General features: G+C 43.9%; 1 protein-coding gene across 5 annotated transcripts in view; it reads left to right on the top strand.

Annotated features, from left to right (window-relative positions):
* Nucleotides 1–14520: 14520 nt before the first annotated feature.
* Nucleotides 14521–16859, top strand: part of WDFY4 (WDFY family member 4) — a 297793-nt gene continuing 295454 nt past the window's right edge. For 4 of the 5 annotated variants that reach the window (XM_021672243.2, XM_021672242.2, XM_021672244.2 and 1 more), the window contains exon 1: nucleotides 14521–14889. The gene's annotated coding sequence lies outside the window, so the exon portion shown is untranslated. Of the gene's footprint in view, nucleotides 14890–15293; nucleotides 15386–16859 lie in introns of all 5 variants that reach the window. The other variant, XM_021672241.2, reaches the window with a different exon arrangement.

The following is a 16859-nucleotide window of genomic DNA, read 5'->3' as shown; positions in this document are numbered from 1 at the left end:
CAAAAAGGATGAAAACACCCAAAACCAGAACACTTCTCCTCCTACAAGGGATCACAACTCCCCACCAGCAAGGGAACAAGACTGGACGGAGAATGAGTGTGATGAAATGACAGAATCAGCTTTCAGAAAGTGGATAATAAGAAACTTCCGTGAGCTAAAAGAACATGTTCTAACCCAATGCAAAGAAACTAAGAACCTTGAAAAAAGACTTGACGAAATGCTAACAAGAATGGACAACTTAGAGAGGAATATGAGCGAATTGATGGAGCTGAAAAACACAACACGAGAACTTCGTGAAGCATGCACAAGTTTCAACAGCCGAATTGACCAAGCAGAAGAAAGGATATCAGAGGTCGAAGATCAACTCAATGAAATAAAACGAGAAGGCAAGATTAGAGAAAACAGGGTAAAAAGGAATGAACAAAGTCAACAAGAAATATGGGACTATGTGAAAAGACCTAATCTACGTTTGATAGGTGTACCTGAATGTGACGAAGAGAATGCATCCAAGCTGGAAAATACTCTTCAGGATATTATCCAGGAAAACTTCCCCAACCTAACAAGGCAGGCCGAGATTCAAGTCCAGGAAATACAGAGAACACCACAAAGATACTCCTCTAGAAGAGCAACCCCAAGACACATAATCATCAGATTCACCAGGGTTGAAATGAAGGAGAAAATACTAAGGGCAGCCAGAGAGAAAGGTCGGGTTACCCACAAAGGGAAGCCCATCAGACTCACTGCAGATCTCTCAGCAGAAACCCTACAGGCCAGAAGAGAGTGGGGGCCGATATTCAACATCCTTAAGGAAAAGAACTTTCAACCCAGAATTTCGTATCCAGCCAAACTAAGCTTCATAAGTGAAGGAAAAATAAAATCCTTTGTGAACAAGCAAGAACTCAGAGAGTTCATCACCACCAGACCAGCTCTACAAGAGCTCCTGAAGGAGGCACTACACATAGAAAAGAACAACCAGTACCAGCCACTCCAAAAACACACGAAAAGGTAAAGAGCATCAACACAATGAAGAATCTGCATCAACCAAAGGGCAAAACAGCCACCTAGCACCAAAATGACAGGATTGAATTCACACATAACAATATTAACCCTAAATGTAAACGGACTAAATGCCCCAATCAAAAGACACAGACTGGCAAATTGGATAAAAAGCCAAAACCCATCAGTGTGCTGTATCCAGGAAACCCATCTCGCATGCAAGGATACACAAAGGCTTAAAATAAAGGGATGGAGGAAGATTTACCAAGCAAATGGAGAGCAAAAAAAAGCAGGAGTTGCAATTCTCATCTCTGATAAAATAGACTTTAAAGCAACAAAGATCAAAAGAGACAAAGAAGGACATTACATAATGGTAAAAGGATCAATGCAGCAAGAAGAGCTAACGATCCTAAATATATATGCACCTAATACAGGAGCACCCAGATACATAAGGCAAGTTCTTAAAGACTTACAAAGAGACTTAGACTCCCACTCAATAATAGTGGGAGACTTCAACACACCACTGTCAATATTAGACAGATCAACGAGACAGAAAATTAACAAGGATATCCAGGACTTGAACTCAGACCTGGAACAAGCAAACCTAATAGACATTTACAGAACTCACCACCCCAAATCCACAGAATATACATTCTTCTCAGCACCACATCACACCTACTCTAAAATTGACCACATAATTGGAAGTAAATCACTCCTCAGCAAATGCAAAAGAACGGAAACCATAACAAACAGTCTCTCAGACCACAGTGCAATCAAGTTAGAACTCAGAATTCAGAAACCAACCCAGAACCGCACAGCCTCATGGAAAATGAACAACTTTCTCCTGAATGTTGACTGGATAAACAATGAAATGAAGGCAGAAATAAAGACGTTCTTCGAAACCAACGAGAATGAAGACACCACATACCAGAATCTCTGGGACACATTTAAAGCAGTCTCTAGAGGAAAATATATAGCAATAAGTGCCCACATGAGAAGAAAGGAGAGATCTAAAATTGACACCCTATCGTCAAAATTGAAAGAGCTAGAGGAGCAAGATCAAAAAAACTCAAAACCTAGCAGAAGACAAGAAATAACTAAGATCAAAGCAGAATTGAAGGAGATAGAGACACGAAAAACCCTTCAAAAAATCAATAAATCCAGGAGCTGGTTTTTTGAAAAGATCAACAAAATAGACAGACCACTAGCCAGACTAATAAAAAAGAAAAGAGAGAATAACCAAATAGATGCAATAAAAAATGACAAAGGGGATATCACCACAGATTCCACAGAAATTCAAACCATCATCAGAGATTATTACAAACAACTCTATGCACATAAATTAGAAAACCTGGAGGAAATGGATAAATTCCTGGACAGCTGCCTCCTGCCAAGCCTAAACCAGGAAGAAGTCGAAACCCTGAATAGACCAATAACAAGGTCTGAAGTCGAGGCAGCAATTAAGAGCCTACCACCCAAAAAAAGCCCAGGCCCAGATGGGTTCACAGCCGAATTCTACCAGACATACAAAGAGGAACTGATACCATTCCTACTGAAACTATTCCAAATAATCCAAAAAGAGGGAATCCTTCCCAAATCATTTTATGAGACCAACATCATCCTAATACCAAAACCTGGCAGAGACTCAACAAGAAAAGAAAACTACAGGCCAATATCCATGATGAACATAGATGCAAAAATCTTCAATAAAATAATGGCAAGCCGATTACAACAGCACATCAAAAAGCTTATCCACCATGATCAAGTAGGATTCATCCCGGGGATGCAAGGCTGGTTCAATATACGCAAGTCTATAAATGTAATTCACCACATAAACAGAACCAAAGACAAAAACCACATGATTATCTCAATTGATGCAGAGAAGGCCTTCGACAAAATTCAACAGCCCTTTATGCTAAAAACCCTCAATAAACTAGGTATCGATGGAACGTATCTCAAAATAATAAAAGCTATTTACGACAAACCGACAGCCAATATCATACTGAATGGGCAAAAACTGGAAGCATTCCCTTTGAAATCTGGCACTAGACAAGGATGCCCTCTCTCACCACTCCTATTCAATATAGTACTGGAAGTTCTAGCCAGAGCAATCAGGCAAGAAAAAGAAATAAAGGGTATTCAATTAGGAAAGGAGGAAGTCAAATTGTCTCTATTTGCAGACGACATGATTGTATATCTAGAAGACCCCCTCATCTCAGCCCAAAAGCTCCTGAAACTGATAAGCAACTTCAGCAAAGTCTCAGGATACAAAATCAATGTGCAAAAATCACAAGCGTTCCTATACACCAATAACAGACTTAAAGAGAGCCAAATCAAGAACGAACTACCATTCACAATCGCTACAAAGAGAATAAAATACCTAGGAATACAACTAACAAGGAATGTAAAGGACCTCTTCAAGGAGAACTACAAATCACTGCTCAACGAAATAAGAGAGGACACAAACAGATGGAGAAACATTCCATGTTCATGGTTAGGAAGAATTAATATCGTGAAAATGGCCATACTGCCCAAAGTAATATACAGATTCAATGCTATCCCCATCAAGCTACCAATGACCTTCTTCACAGAACTGGAAAAAACCACCTTAAACTTCATATGGAACCAAAAGAGAGCCCGCATAGCCAAGTCAATTCTAAGCAAAAAGAACAAAGCAGGAGGCATCACACTACCAGACATCAAACTCTACTACAAGGCTACAGTAATCAAAACAGCATGGTACTGGTACCAAAACAGAGAGATAGACCAATGGAACAGAACAGAGGCATCGGAGGCAACACAACACATCTACAACCACCCGATCTTTGACAAACCTGATAAAAACAAGCAATGGGGAAAGGATTCCCTGTTCAATAAGTGGTGTTGGGAAAACTGGCTAGCCATATGCAGAAAGCAGAAACTGGACCCCTTCCTGACACCTTACACTAAAATTGACTCCAGATGGATTAAAGACTTAAACATAAGACCTAACACCATAAAAACACTAGAAGGAAACCTAGGCAAAACCATTCAGGACATAGGCGTAGGCAAGGACTTCATGACCAAAACACCAAAAGCATTGGCAACAAAAGCCAAAATAGACAAATGGGACCTAATCAAACTCCACAGCTTCTGCACAGCAAAAGAAACAGTCAATAGAGTGAATCGGCAACCAACAGAATGGGAAAAAATTTTTGCAGCCTACCCATCTGACAAAGGGCTGATATCCAGAATTTACAACGAGCTAAAAAAGATTTACAAGAAAAAAACAAACAAGCCCATTCAAAAGTGGGCGAAGGACATGAACAGATACTTTACAAAAGAAGACATACATGAGGCCAACAAGCATATGAAAAAATGCTCATCATCACTGGCCATTAGAGAAATGCAAATCAAAACTACATTGAGATACCATCTCACACCAGTTAGAATGGCAATCATTAAAAAATCTGGAGACAACAGATGCTGGAGAGGATGTGGAGAAATAGGAACACTTTTACACTGTTGGTGGGAGTGTAAATTAGTTCAACCATTGTGGAAAACAGTGTGGCGATTCCTCAAGGACCTAGAAATAGAAATTCCATTTGACCCAGCAATCCCATTACTGGGCATATATCCAAAGGATTATAAATCGTTCTACTATAAGGACACATGCACACGAATGTTCATTGCAGCACAGTTTACAATAGCAAAGACCTGGAACCAACCCAAATGCCCATCGATGATAGACTGGACAGGAAAAATGTGGCACATATACACCATGGAATATTATGCAGCCATTAAAAACGAGGAGTTCGCGTCCTTTGTAGGGACATGGATGAACCTGGAAACCATCATTCTCAGCAAACTGACACAAGAACACAAAATCAAACACCACATGTTCTCACTCATAGGCGGGTGTTGAACAAGGAGAACACATGGACACAGGGAGGGGAGCACTATACATGGGGGTCTGTTGTGGGGGAGTGGGGGGGACAGCGGGGGGGTGGGGAATTGGGGAGGGATAGCATGGGGAGAAATGCCAGATATGGGTGAAGGGGAGGAAGGCAGCAAATCACACTGCCACGTATGCACCTAAGCAACAACCTTGCATGTTTTTCACATGTACCCCAAAACCTAAAATGCAATAAAAAAAAAAAAAAAAAAAAAAAAAAAAAAGAAAACCAAATCTGTGAAACAGCTGTGATCTTCATTTTTGGATGAGGGAACAGAGCCTTGGCGCAGTTAAGTGATGCCCCCCGAGATCACTGGTCTGACTCCAAAGCTCCTCCTGCCCCGTCCCAGCAAGGGGTGGTGGGACCAGAAACTGTCCCTTCCCCTGGGAACGGTGCTCTGGGGCAGGGTCCCCGAGGCTCCTCTCCACCGCTGAGGGCACAGGCTCTGGCGGGGCGTGTCCGGGGTTGGGCTTCAGCGGAGGCCCCCGGGGAGCGGGGAGCGCGGGCGGGCGAAGCAGCCACTGGAGCGTGGAGCCGGCCCCACCTGCAGGGCTCCGGCTTCCCCTCTGACAAAAGCCGCTGTCGGGAGGGGCTGTAAAGCAGCAGAGAGGCCCCGGCGAGGGGTCTGCACCCAGAGGAAGGGAAGAAGGCATTTCCTGCCTTCTCCTGCCCCTTCACGGAGAGGTGTCCAACCTTACCCAAGCTCGCAGGTCCACAGGCGAAGCCCCCGCCCCGCTCCCCGCACTGCTCCCGGGGTTGTGGACTTCAGGCAGCACTCTGTCCCCACCAGCCCCAGCCTCCCAGGCCCAAGAGCCTGGTCCTGGTCCCCTCGCCCTCTCCCAGTGCCAGATGCAGCGGCTTCTCACTCAGCGTGCCCCCTCCTGGGTGTCCCTGGGCAGTCTCTCAATGACCCACTGCAAGGGGCCCTCTTAGGGGCAGGAGCGTCTGTCCGGGATCTCTGGCTGTGAGGACCTGTCTAGGCTGCCCCCCCACTCCCCGCCAGGTATCTCTCAGGGGCCTCCCTGTTGTGGCGGAAGCAGACAGGTTTGCTCAGTGGGAGTTGATGTCCCGGCCTTGGGCGATTGCTCTAACGAGGAGCCCCCACCTGATCACCGTCAGTGGCCGGATCCCACCAGGCCGCACTTGGGCGGTGCAGGTGTTCACCTGGCCAAACGGAGGTGCGTGAGCAGAGGGCATCTCTCTCCGCGGGGCTGGGGTGGACGCCAGCACTGGCCTCTGCGGCTGTTGGTGAGAAATCTAGCTTAGCAAGAGGCCAGGGAGTGCTGGAGGCTGCTCTGGGCCTTTGGCCCCCTGGCTGCTAAGGTGAGATATTCAAATATCAGTGGGCAGGTTTTTCCCAGGTTAATTCTCTCTTAACTGACTGCACAGCATGGAGGAAAATAGAAGAATCTTCCCTGCTGGCGGCTGTGTTATTTCCAGGCTCCCCACCCTCATCAGCCTTAAGCTTGGCATCTCTTTGGGACTGATCTGCTGCGTGGCCACTCCTCCACAGCTACCTACTCACTATTACCTGCTGGATCCTTTGTGAAACCTTTTTATTCATCTTTGGGGGTTTGTATGATTTTGTCTGTTACTTGTAAACAATGGATTCCTTTGGCTTTTATCAAGTCATGTAAATGGATCTAATTTTATTTTTTGGTGTATGTATACCTGGTTATTCCAACATCATTTATTAACAGTCCAACTTTCCTCACTGATTTGATGTCACCTTTCTGTATGACACATTTCCATAGTTGAGGCTATTTCTGGATTTTCATTGTTTCATTGTTCTGTTTATCCGCGTGACACACTATTTCCACGATAAGAGATTTAGGGCCAGGCGCGGTGGCTCATGCCTGTAATTCCAGCACTTTGGGAGGCCAAGGTGGGCTGATCACGAGGTCAGGAGTTAGAGACCAGCCTGGCCAACATGGTGAAACCCCATCTCTACTAAAAAGACAAAAATTAGCTGGGTGTAGTGGCAGGACCCTGTAATCCCAGCTACTCGGGAGACAGAGGCAGGACAATCGCTTGAAACCGGAAGGCGGGGGTTTCAGTGAGCTGAGATCGCACCACTGCACTCTAGCCTGGGAAACAAGAGGGAAACTCCCATCTCAGATATATATATATTTAAAGCATATTTTAATTTCTGAGAAACCTAGCCTTCCCTCCTTGCTCTCTTTTTTTCTCCTTCCTTCATCTCCTCTCCTATTTCCTTCCTTTCTTCCTTCCTACCTTTCATTTCTTTCATTGCTCTTTCTCTCTTTCTTCCTTTCTTTCTCTTTTCTTTCCCTCCCTCCCTCCTTCCCTCTTTCTCTCCTTTCCCTCCCCTCCCCTCCCCTCCCTCCCTCCCTCCCTCCCTCCCTCCCTCCCTCCCTTTCTCTCTCTCTCTCTCCCTCTCTCTCTTTCTCTCTCTCTTTTTTCTTTCTGATGGAGTCTCGCCCTGTTAACCAGACTGGAGTGCAGTGGTGTGATCTCCACTCACTGCAACTTCCGACTCCTGGGTTCAAGTGATTCTCCTGCCTCAGTCTCCTGAGTAACTGGGATTATAGGTGCATGACACCATGCCCAGCTAACTTTTTGTATTTTTAGTAGAGACGGGGTTTCACCATGTTGGCCAGGCTGACTTTGAACTCCTAATCTCAAGTGACCCTCTTGCCTTGGCCTCCCAAAGTGCTGGGATTACAGGCATGAACCACCACACCTGGCCTCTCTATTTTGTCTAAGAAGCTTTTTTTTTTTAATGGAAAAAATTAAACATCTATAAACTGAGTATAGTGATTTAATGAACCACTACATATTCATCATCCGGACTCAACCTTGATCAACATTTTGCCATTTTTGTTTCATTTATACTTCCCCCAATTAATAATTTTCATAGATTTTCAGTGTACAATTTTATGCATGTTGAAATGCACAAATCTTATCTGCATGATTTTGACAAATTTGTTCCACAATTGTAACACACACACCTATGAAGATATTAAATATTTTCATCACCTCACAAAAATTCTTCATACATTTATCCAGTCAATAGCCCCTTCCCAGGGCAACTGCTGTTCTGATTTTTTTCACCATAGGTTAATTTTGCCTGCTGGAGAGTTTTATATGAATGGAATCACAGTATGGACTTTTTTTGTGTGCAACCTCCTGTACTCAAGCTTAATGCCTGTGAGAGGAATCTATATTGAACAGTGTATCCATAGTTGGATTCCTTTTAGTGTAGAGTAGAATTCCACCATACAAATATATCATGGTTTATTTATGCATTACCCATTAATGAACCTGTGGGTTGTTTCTACTTTTCAGTTATTATGGATAAAGCTATTGTGAATATTTATGGATAATCTTCATGTGGACATGTGTCTTCATTTCTCTCGGCTAAGTGTCTGGTGGTAAAATTGGTGATCACATGGTAAGTGTATATTTTACTTTATAAGAAACTATTATAGTGTTTATGAAAATTGTTGCATCATTATGCATTCCTACCATCAATGTAGGAGTGTTCTAGTTGCTCCAATTGCAATATTTAACATTGACGGTCTTTAAAGTTTCAGCCATTCTAAACAAATGTGTTGAGGTATCTCAATGTGGTTTTAGTTTGCACTTCTTTAATAATTAACAATGTTGAGCACATTTTCATGTGCTTTTTGGCCATTTGCATATATGTATTACTTGTATATTTTATAAAGTATCTCTTCAAATCTTTTTTTCTGCTTTTCATTGGGTTGTTCATCTTTTGATTAGTGATTTGCTGGAGTTGTTTATGTACTCTGGATCAGTAATCTTCCGTGGCCAGTAATATTTTCTCCCTGTCCATGACTTGCCTTTCAATTACTAACAGTGCCTTTTGGTAAAAAGAAATTTGAAATTTAGAAGTCTAATTTATCAATCATTTCTTTTATGGTTATTGCTTTCTGTATCCTGTCCAAGAAAAACTTTGTCTATTCTTAAATTACACAGATTTTCTTCTATGTTTTCTCCTAAGATCATAATAACTTTAGTTTTTACATTTGTGTCTAAGAAATAATGCAATCTCTATCAAAATTCTAAAGTCATTCTTGACAGAAATAGAAAAAATTTCCAAAATTCATATGGAATCACAAAAGACACCAAATCATAAGCTAAAAGAATAGAACAAGGCTAGAGGCATCAGGCTAGAGGTCTCACCATCTGGTTTCAAAATATATTACAAAGCTATAGCAATCAAAACAGCATGGTGCTGGCATAAAAACAGACACATTGACCAATGGAACAGGATAGAGAACCCAGAAATAAAACCATGCATTTATGGTCAATTGATTTTCAATAAAAGTGCCTTGATTTATTTTTATTATGGATAACCATGTTGTTTCAGCATAACTTGTTGAAAAGGCTTTTGTTTCCCATGAATCTCTTCAAAATATTCCCTCATCTTCCATACTGCCATTAACCTCCCCCTTCCAAGCCTGCTGCTCACTGACACCCTCAGTCTGGTCCCATAAGACCTTCCTCAGAGTGGAGACTATGTAGATAGAACTGCATTTCTGCCAATGTGCATCACTGATGTGAAGGAACAAAGCACTCAGAGTTAAACTGAAGCTTCAGCTCTTTATTCCTACTTCCCCAAAATTAAACCATTTTGGCATGGCAGGTGTAAGGCTGTACATTGGTGGTTGAGACCTATATGGTGTGTGTGGTGTCTATGAACTCCCCCAAAGACAGACTGGATCTTGCCACACTAGGCATCTTGCATAGTACAGGGCATATGGTGGCGTGCAGATGGTAGAGGAATACATGGATGCATAAGTTATGAGAGATGTTATCGAACACCTATTGGAGTGCATACCCAAAGTGATGCCAGCACTCTTAATCTCACACACCAAAAATACATGTGCTTAGCCTAAAGGACTTGTTCTTAGCTTGAAATCTCCTTGGGGAAAAAGTCTTATGTATTATTTGTGCCTCCAAAACCCAGTTTAGGATTTGGTCCTGGCACCACCCAATGCCAACTAAAATGGGTTGAAACAGCAAAACATTAGGATTTGCCGATTGTTCACCCAGTGTTGGCTCATGGGCTTCATCTTCTCAGTGGGCTCCTTTTGAGTTTTATGTTAACTCTACTAATATGAAGTTGGATCTTCAGGCCAGCTTTGAAAATTACGACAGAATTTGCTCATTTGTAGTTTTCCAAACCTCCCTCCTGTCTCCAAGTCTCATGGAATATCATCAGCGGTATTGACTATTTCTCCTGCAGGCTCCAGGTGTCCTGTGGGGTTATCTTCCATTCGCACCAGTGATCGCATCTCCCTGGAAGTACAATCTGATGGTGGGATTCTCTCTCTTTTTCTGGAGTTAATTACGATCCTCTTGGGGAATATGGAAATGCAACCAGCAGCCAGGAAGCTCCTTTCTCTCCAGGTTTGTTAAACATGCCTGTTGCTGTGTAAATAGTCTTATTTCTTGTTCCCAAGATGGTGTAGAAAATACATTGTAATAATGAAATGGGGAAGTGCTTGTGATGAATTAAGTGAAAGAAAAACCCAACAAGTTATAAAGCGGAATATATGGATGATTTTAGTTTGTTAAGAACAAAAAATAAGACTAAAGAAATATACATTGGTAAAAAGTATATATAAATGGAAAAAAGGGCTGAAATGCTATTTCTCAGCATTAGGGTATTAGTGAGTTTTATTTTATTCCCCCCCCCCTTTTTTTTTACTTTTACATGCTATTTAAAATTAACATGTTTTATTTTAAAAGTCAGAAAAACATTTATTTTAAAATGATTAACTTTTTGGTATATTTCCCTGATAAATGATGGTAAGTGCTCTGAAGAGATCATAGTACAGACTGACAGCCTACCAAAATGCATTCTCTCCAGTAACAGGACCAAGGATGGCCCATGGCTTGTCTACACTTCCCAGCCTTCCTTGCAGCTTGATATGGCCATGTGGTTACAATGGCATGTGAGTAGACCACTCAGAGGCTGGGCCTTCATGAGCAGAGGTATGTCTTACTTGTTCACTCCCTTTCCTCTTTTACAGACTGGAAGCAGAAGACAAGGCTCTAAGGGACAATGGAGCAATATTACTGAATTGCTATATGAGGAAGAACCACTTGCCAACTTGAATGACTGCTCTGCAGGAAGGAATTAACCTTCACAGCAGCTCTGCCCTGTCCACTGTTTCTTTAGGGCCTACCTGGAACCTGGCATAGAGGAGATGCTCAGTGTGGGTTTGTTGATTGGAACTAAACTTTGACTTTTCTGACATCTTTATCACAAAGCTATGAAGAAAATACATATCCTTATCACAATTTACTTAGAGTAAATAATATGCGATTTTATGTAAAAAGTGAGATTGCAACAATATGCTTCCATTGATTTCTCAGTCTTTGGTGCTGTAGTTGTCAAATACATCCTATCTACATATGCTATCAACTCCGAAGTACAGCAGTGCAATTTTCATTTTAAACAGTCGTAGTCTTTAAGAAGTTAAAAATGAAAAGAACATGTTTTGTTTCTATTTACTCACATATTTGCTACTAATAGTGCTTTTCTTTCCTTCCTATAGATCCAAGTTTCCATCTGACATCTTTTCCCTTCAGCTTCAAACACTGCCTTTAGAATATCTTATAGTTCAAGTATGCTGGAGATGAACAATCTCGCTTCTATTTACCTAAAAAGAATGTATTTTATTCTCATTTTTACAAAGACATTCATTGGCTATTGAATTATTGGTTAACAATTTTTATTGTTTTCTTTTAGCGTGTTAAAGATGTCTTTCCATTGCCTTATGGCATCCATTGCTTCTGATAAAACATCAGCCTTAAATAGCTGATGGGGCGAGGGCTCCGAGGTGCAAAGTCCCACAATGCTCAGCGAGGTCTCTCCACTCTCCAAGGGATGCAACTGCAACATTCGAAGCACTGCACATTCTGTTACCTCCTTCAGTGCTCAGCTTTGGGTCAGGTGAACTCTGCTGGGTCTCTTGGAGTCTCACACTGTGCACACATAGGAATCCTTGGCCAAGGGCACACACAGTGAGTTCCCACAAAGCAAACTCTCCTCAGGAACCTGCCCTGAACATTCCAGCCCCTTCAGCAGCTTTGAAGTCTGACTTAAACCTTTTTAGTTCAGGGAGACTACTGCCTCTGGGGCTCCATCTGCCTGCATCATAGCAGAAAAAGCATCCCTAGAAAAAACTCCAGGGCAATCGTGGGGCTCACCTTGTGCCTGAAAACAGTTGTCTCATGTATTTGAACTATTTTATAGTTGTTTTCAGTGGGAGGGTATGTCCTATACCAGTTACACCATCATAACTAGATGCAGAAGTAAAACTGCCATCTTGGGGCAATTGTTTAAAAATCAGAGACTCTCACATTGCCCTTCAACAAAAATACACATTTACATGAGCAGTTCGTAGTTGCCCTGGTGGATTCAATGTCTTAGCTTGGGCAACTCGCTCACTAATAATAGCTTACATTTGCCCAGCCCTTTTCAGTATTTAAAAACTCTCTGGCAAATATTATTTGATTTGTTGTTTATAACAAGGCATTCACCCATTCTGCAAATAAAAAACAGACTTAAAGATGTCAATTGTCTCAGTAGGATAGTGAGAATTTCAACTCTGATTTTCTAGCTCTGAATTTAGTGCTCTTTACCTGCCTGCTGCTAGCCACCCGGCATGATGCTGGGGTGAGCAGAAGGCAGGAGACCTGGGTGCATGTGAGCACTCCAGTGGACTTTGTGAGATCCCTTTACAACAGACTCTCCACATTTCCTTAGGGCACTCACAGGCATGGAGTCCTGGCCTGTCCCATGCTGGCCACCCTTCCTGCCTCTGTGAAAGGTCCTGTGTCTAAGCTGCTCTTATCAGAGGCCTCTGATTTCAGACAATATCTCGCTATAGATTTTATTTATGATTTCATAAGTGACAATGAGGGAGGGGTTTTCATCATATACAACAAACACTTCACCCCAAATTCTCTAAGCTTTTTCTCTTTCTCCTGGCTTGCACTGCACATATTCTTTTAATTTCTCCTTCCTTTCTCTCTCTCTCTTTCCTTTCTTCCTTCTTTCTTTCTTTCTTTCTTCCTTCCTTCCTTTCTTTTCTTTTTTTCTTTTTCTTCTTTCTTTCTTTCACAGAGTTTCATTCTTGTCATCCAGGCTGGAGTGCAGTGGGGTGATCTCAGCTCACTTCAATCTCTGTCTCCTGGGTTCAAGTGATTCTTCTGCCTCAGCCTCGTAGGTAGCTGGAACTGCAGGCATGCGCCACCATGCCCCCACTGATTTTTTATATTTTTAGTAGAGACAGGGTTTCACCATGTTGGCCTGGCTGATCTTGAACTCCTGATTTCAAGTGATCTGCCTGCTTCAGCCTCCCAAAGTGCTGGGATTACAGGTGTGAGCCACCATGCCTGGCCTCAATTTCTCCTTTCATACTTTCTGTCATGTTCAGTGCAACTCCATCCTAGGTGCAAGCTCATCCCTGGTCCAAGAGTCCAGCCCCTACTAGCCTAAGGTCTTTCATCAACTCTCCCTAGGGAATATTTTGGATCGCTGCCAAGAAAGTGAACATTGTTTTCCCTCACAAAGGTATACACTATATATAGCATGATGGATCTTGGAAAGAGTCTAACCACGGTTTCTAATTTGTTACTTTAAAACAAATTTGTGCCCATTCTGGTCTGGAAAGGTGATGCTTAGGCTGCCACATGCACCCATTCATTGGTCCTCTCAGGGTAGTCATAGTGTCCTACTATGCTGTACCCTCCTGGTGTCTGTCTCTTCTCTACCCACAGACAGTGACGTGAAAGAAGAAAACTCAAGCAGGGATGTTAGTACATCTGACTCCTCCCGGGGACAGACCTGGGGTCAATATGAGCTCATGGCCCATATCTTAAGCTGGACAGATCTCCTATTTTGGCTGCTGTGTACTGACAAGTTTGCATTGGTGGAGGTTGAGGTTTTATGACAAATGTTATTTTCCTCTTTAATCCAATCTTGGGGCCTTACTCCATCTCATCACAGGTGATGTTGCTGCGGCCTCTCAGTTACAGTGAGTCATACATGGTCCACTGGTTTTGTGAGCTAGAGACAGGCCATGAGCTGGTCTGAGGGTCAAGGATCAGGCATTCAGGCTAACAAGTGCCCTTGCTCTGTGGCAAAATTCTCCTTTTACAGAGCACAAGCAGAGTTGTGTGTGAATGGACATGCTTGTTGGTCCCGTGTGGATGACGTTTCGGATAGGTGACATGGAATAATTCAGCCTAGTTAATATACCAGGAGGAATGAGAATTTGGAGCCTGAGTTTCAGAGACTTCCCTTCTCTGGTTTTAGGTGTCCTCTCATCCTTGCCTCAGTGTTGGCCTGCATGAGGACTCCCCTGATTGGTGGTTCGAGTTCTATCTGAGGATGGGGGAGGAAGAAATTCAAGTGGGCAGCTCTGAGCTTGGTGGGGCAGAGCTGCAGAGCCCGTGCCATGCCCAGGGGTGTACTTTAAACGCACCTCTAATTAGATCCGCCTAAACACCATCATTGTTTGCATTCTGTCAGAGGCCCAGAGGGGAGAGGTGTGCACCAGTGGTCACATGGCTAGTGAAGAGGGGACACAGACCTACTCTTCTCGCGCTGGGCTGTACTTTCCACTTTGTCCTTGGCCCCACCCAGCACCGCTTGACCACAGGGAGTGCACAGCCCCAAGCTGCCCTGCTGCAGAACCCAAGTCACCCGCCAGAACTCCAGCAGCTCCGTGGTCGGCTGGAGAGCGAGCAGAGTCGGGCATCTGCCGGCTCTCCACTTCTGCTTTCTCCAGGAAATGAGCATAGACCCAACGCGAGTGATTCAGAGTGAAACGGAGCGGAAGACTGACAATGCGGGGCCGGGTCCTCTTCCCCGGTGCCTGAGCGGCTGTGGCTGGGGATGAGGGGGCCCATGCCATCTGACGTGTGCAGGCGCTGACAGCCACCCCTCCAGGTAGGCCACCTTGCTCTTGGCCCAGCCAGGCCGGCCCAGAGGTGGGCATGTGGGCCCCGCCTGTCAGCGTGGGGCCTGCTGGCTGCCTCCGGGGAGGCTGAGCATGCGGGCACATGTGACCCAGTGCCTGGTTCGGGTTTGTGGATGTGGGAGAGGAGGTGAGCTGGGGAGCAGGAAGCGTGTGTGGCTTGGGCGGCCCGTGTGGTCAGGCCTGGGTCTGCCGGAGCGTGTGTCAAGGCTGGGGTTTGGGAGTCAGGCTGGGCTCCAGCAGCACTCCACTGCTCGCCTTTCTCGGGGTGCTGCTGCGAAGGAAACCCTGGGAAGGGCTGACACGGGCTGTGCTACTTGCGAAGGGGGCGGAGAGAGTGGGTTGAGAGTGAAGCTCACCCTTCAACCCCCTCAAGGCCTCTGAGGAGTGCAGAGTGCGAGGGCCATTTCCAACGGGCTACTCAGGGAGCTGGTCTGTCCCGGCCCTGCCGCCACTCACTGGGTTCTGGTAAGTAGGTGCCTCCCTGGTCTCACTTCCCTCATCTGAATTATTACAGCAAACCATTGAAACGCCAGCATTTTCTGCCTAAGCAGGGCCACCTGGCTCAGTAAGGACTGATTCTTCTCTTCCCCTGAAGTGAAACTTCTAGAACACTAAACCGATTTAAATTAGTGTTCCAGTTTTCTGTATGGTGTGAGGGGGAGCTGATCTGATAACTAAGGGTTCTATGTATTATGATTTCCACGGAGCACACTAATTTTAATATGAGTTTCTGTACAGCCATTCATTTAATTATTTAACAAATAGGTATTGAGAGGTCATGCCCTGCCAGTCTCTGGTCAAAGTGGACAGGGGTCTGCGGTGCTCAGTGGGTGGGAGAGTGGCAGGTAGCGTGCGCGTCTTGGGAGGGTGGGGATGGCTCCAGTCTTCTGAGAGAGGACCTGAAGGAGGGATGCTGAGCCCTGTGGGTTTCTGAGAAGTGTTCTTGACAAGGGTCTGGAGGAGGAGACCTGGTGAAAGTCCATGTGGCACAGTGGGGTGAGGGGCATGCCTGGGGACTCTGGCCAGAGAGGTAGAGAACAGGGTCACGTCAGGGAGGCCTTTCCTGTCTGTCCACCCTGAGCACCTGGGCTATTCTTCCATGAACTTGGGAAGATTTTTAATATTGAAAGAAAAGAAAATTTCAGCGAGGTGCAGTGCCTCACGCCTGTAATCCCAGCACTTTGGGAGGTCGAGGCGGGTGGAGTTCTGCGGTCAGGAGTTCAAGACCAGCCTGGACAAGATGGCAAAATTCCATCTCTAAAAAAGAAAAGAAAAGAAAAGAAAATTTAGAAAAAGCATAATACCATAGAAGTAATAAAAAATAGCATAAACTCTGTGTACTGACACCTTAGATTTTTTTTTAGGATCAGCTTCATCTTCCAAGTCCTCTTCATGCCCATATTTCTCCCTCCCTCTTCAGAAGCAGCTGCTGTTCAGAATTTTGGGTTTATTGTTTCTTTGCTTTTTTCCTTAGTTTTACATCCCATGTTTAAATTCATATATGTGTATATATATATGATTACAAGTTTTTGAACTCTGTAAACATGGAATTAAATATTCTTTTAAGATTTGCCTAATTGGTTCAAAAGCATGTTTCTGAAATTCCTTCATATTGTTGCATGTACTTGTAAATAATTTTCTGCAGTGTAGTATTCTATTAGATAAGTATAGCTCAATATGTTTTTCTGAGATACTGCTGATGGGCACTTGAGATATTTCAAGAGTTTATTTTTTTTCTATTATAACAGTACTGCTAGAACTATTTTTGTGCATGCATCCTGGGGCATGTGTGCAAGAATTTCCCTAGGGTATATACTCTAGAAATAGAATTGGTGGGTCATAGGTTATACATTTCTTCAGCCTTAATGGATGTCACCACATTGTTTTCCAAAGTTTTTGCCCCATTTTACCCTCCCCTCAGTCTCTCAGCAATGCACCA

The sequence above is a fragment of the Aotus nancymaae genome, unplaced genomic scaffold (assembly GCF_030222135.1).
Source record: "Aotus nancymaae isolate 86718 unplaced genomic scaffold, 86718_ANA_hifiasm-v0.15.2.pri h1tg000099l, whole genome shotgun sequence".
Classification (NCBI taxonomy): domain Eukaryota; kingdom Metazoa; phylum Chordata; class Mammalia; order Primates; family Aotidae; genus Aotus; species Aotus nancymaae.
This window is presented reverse-complemented; position numbering and strand designations above follow the sequence as displayed.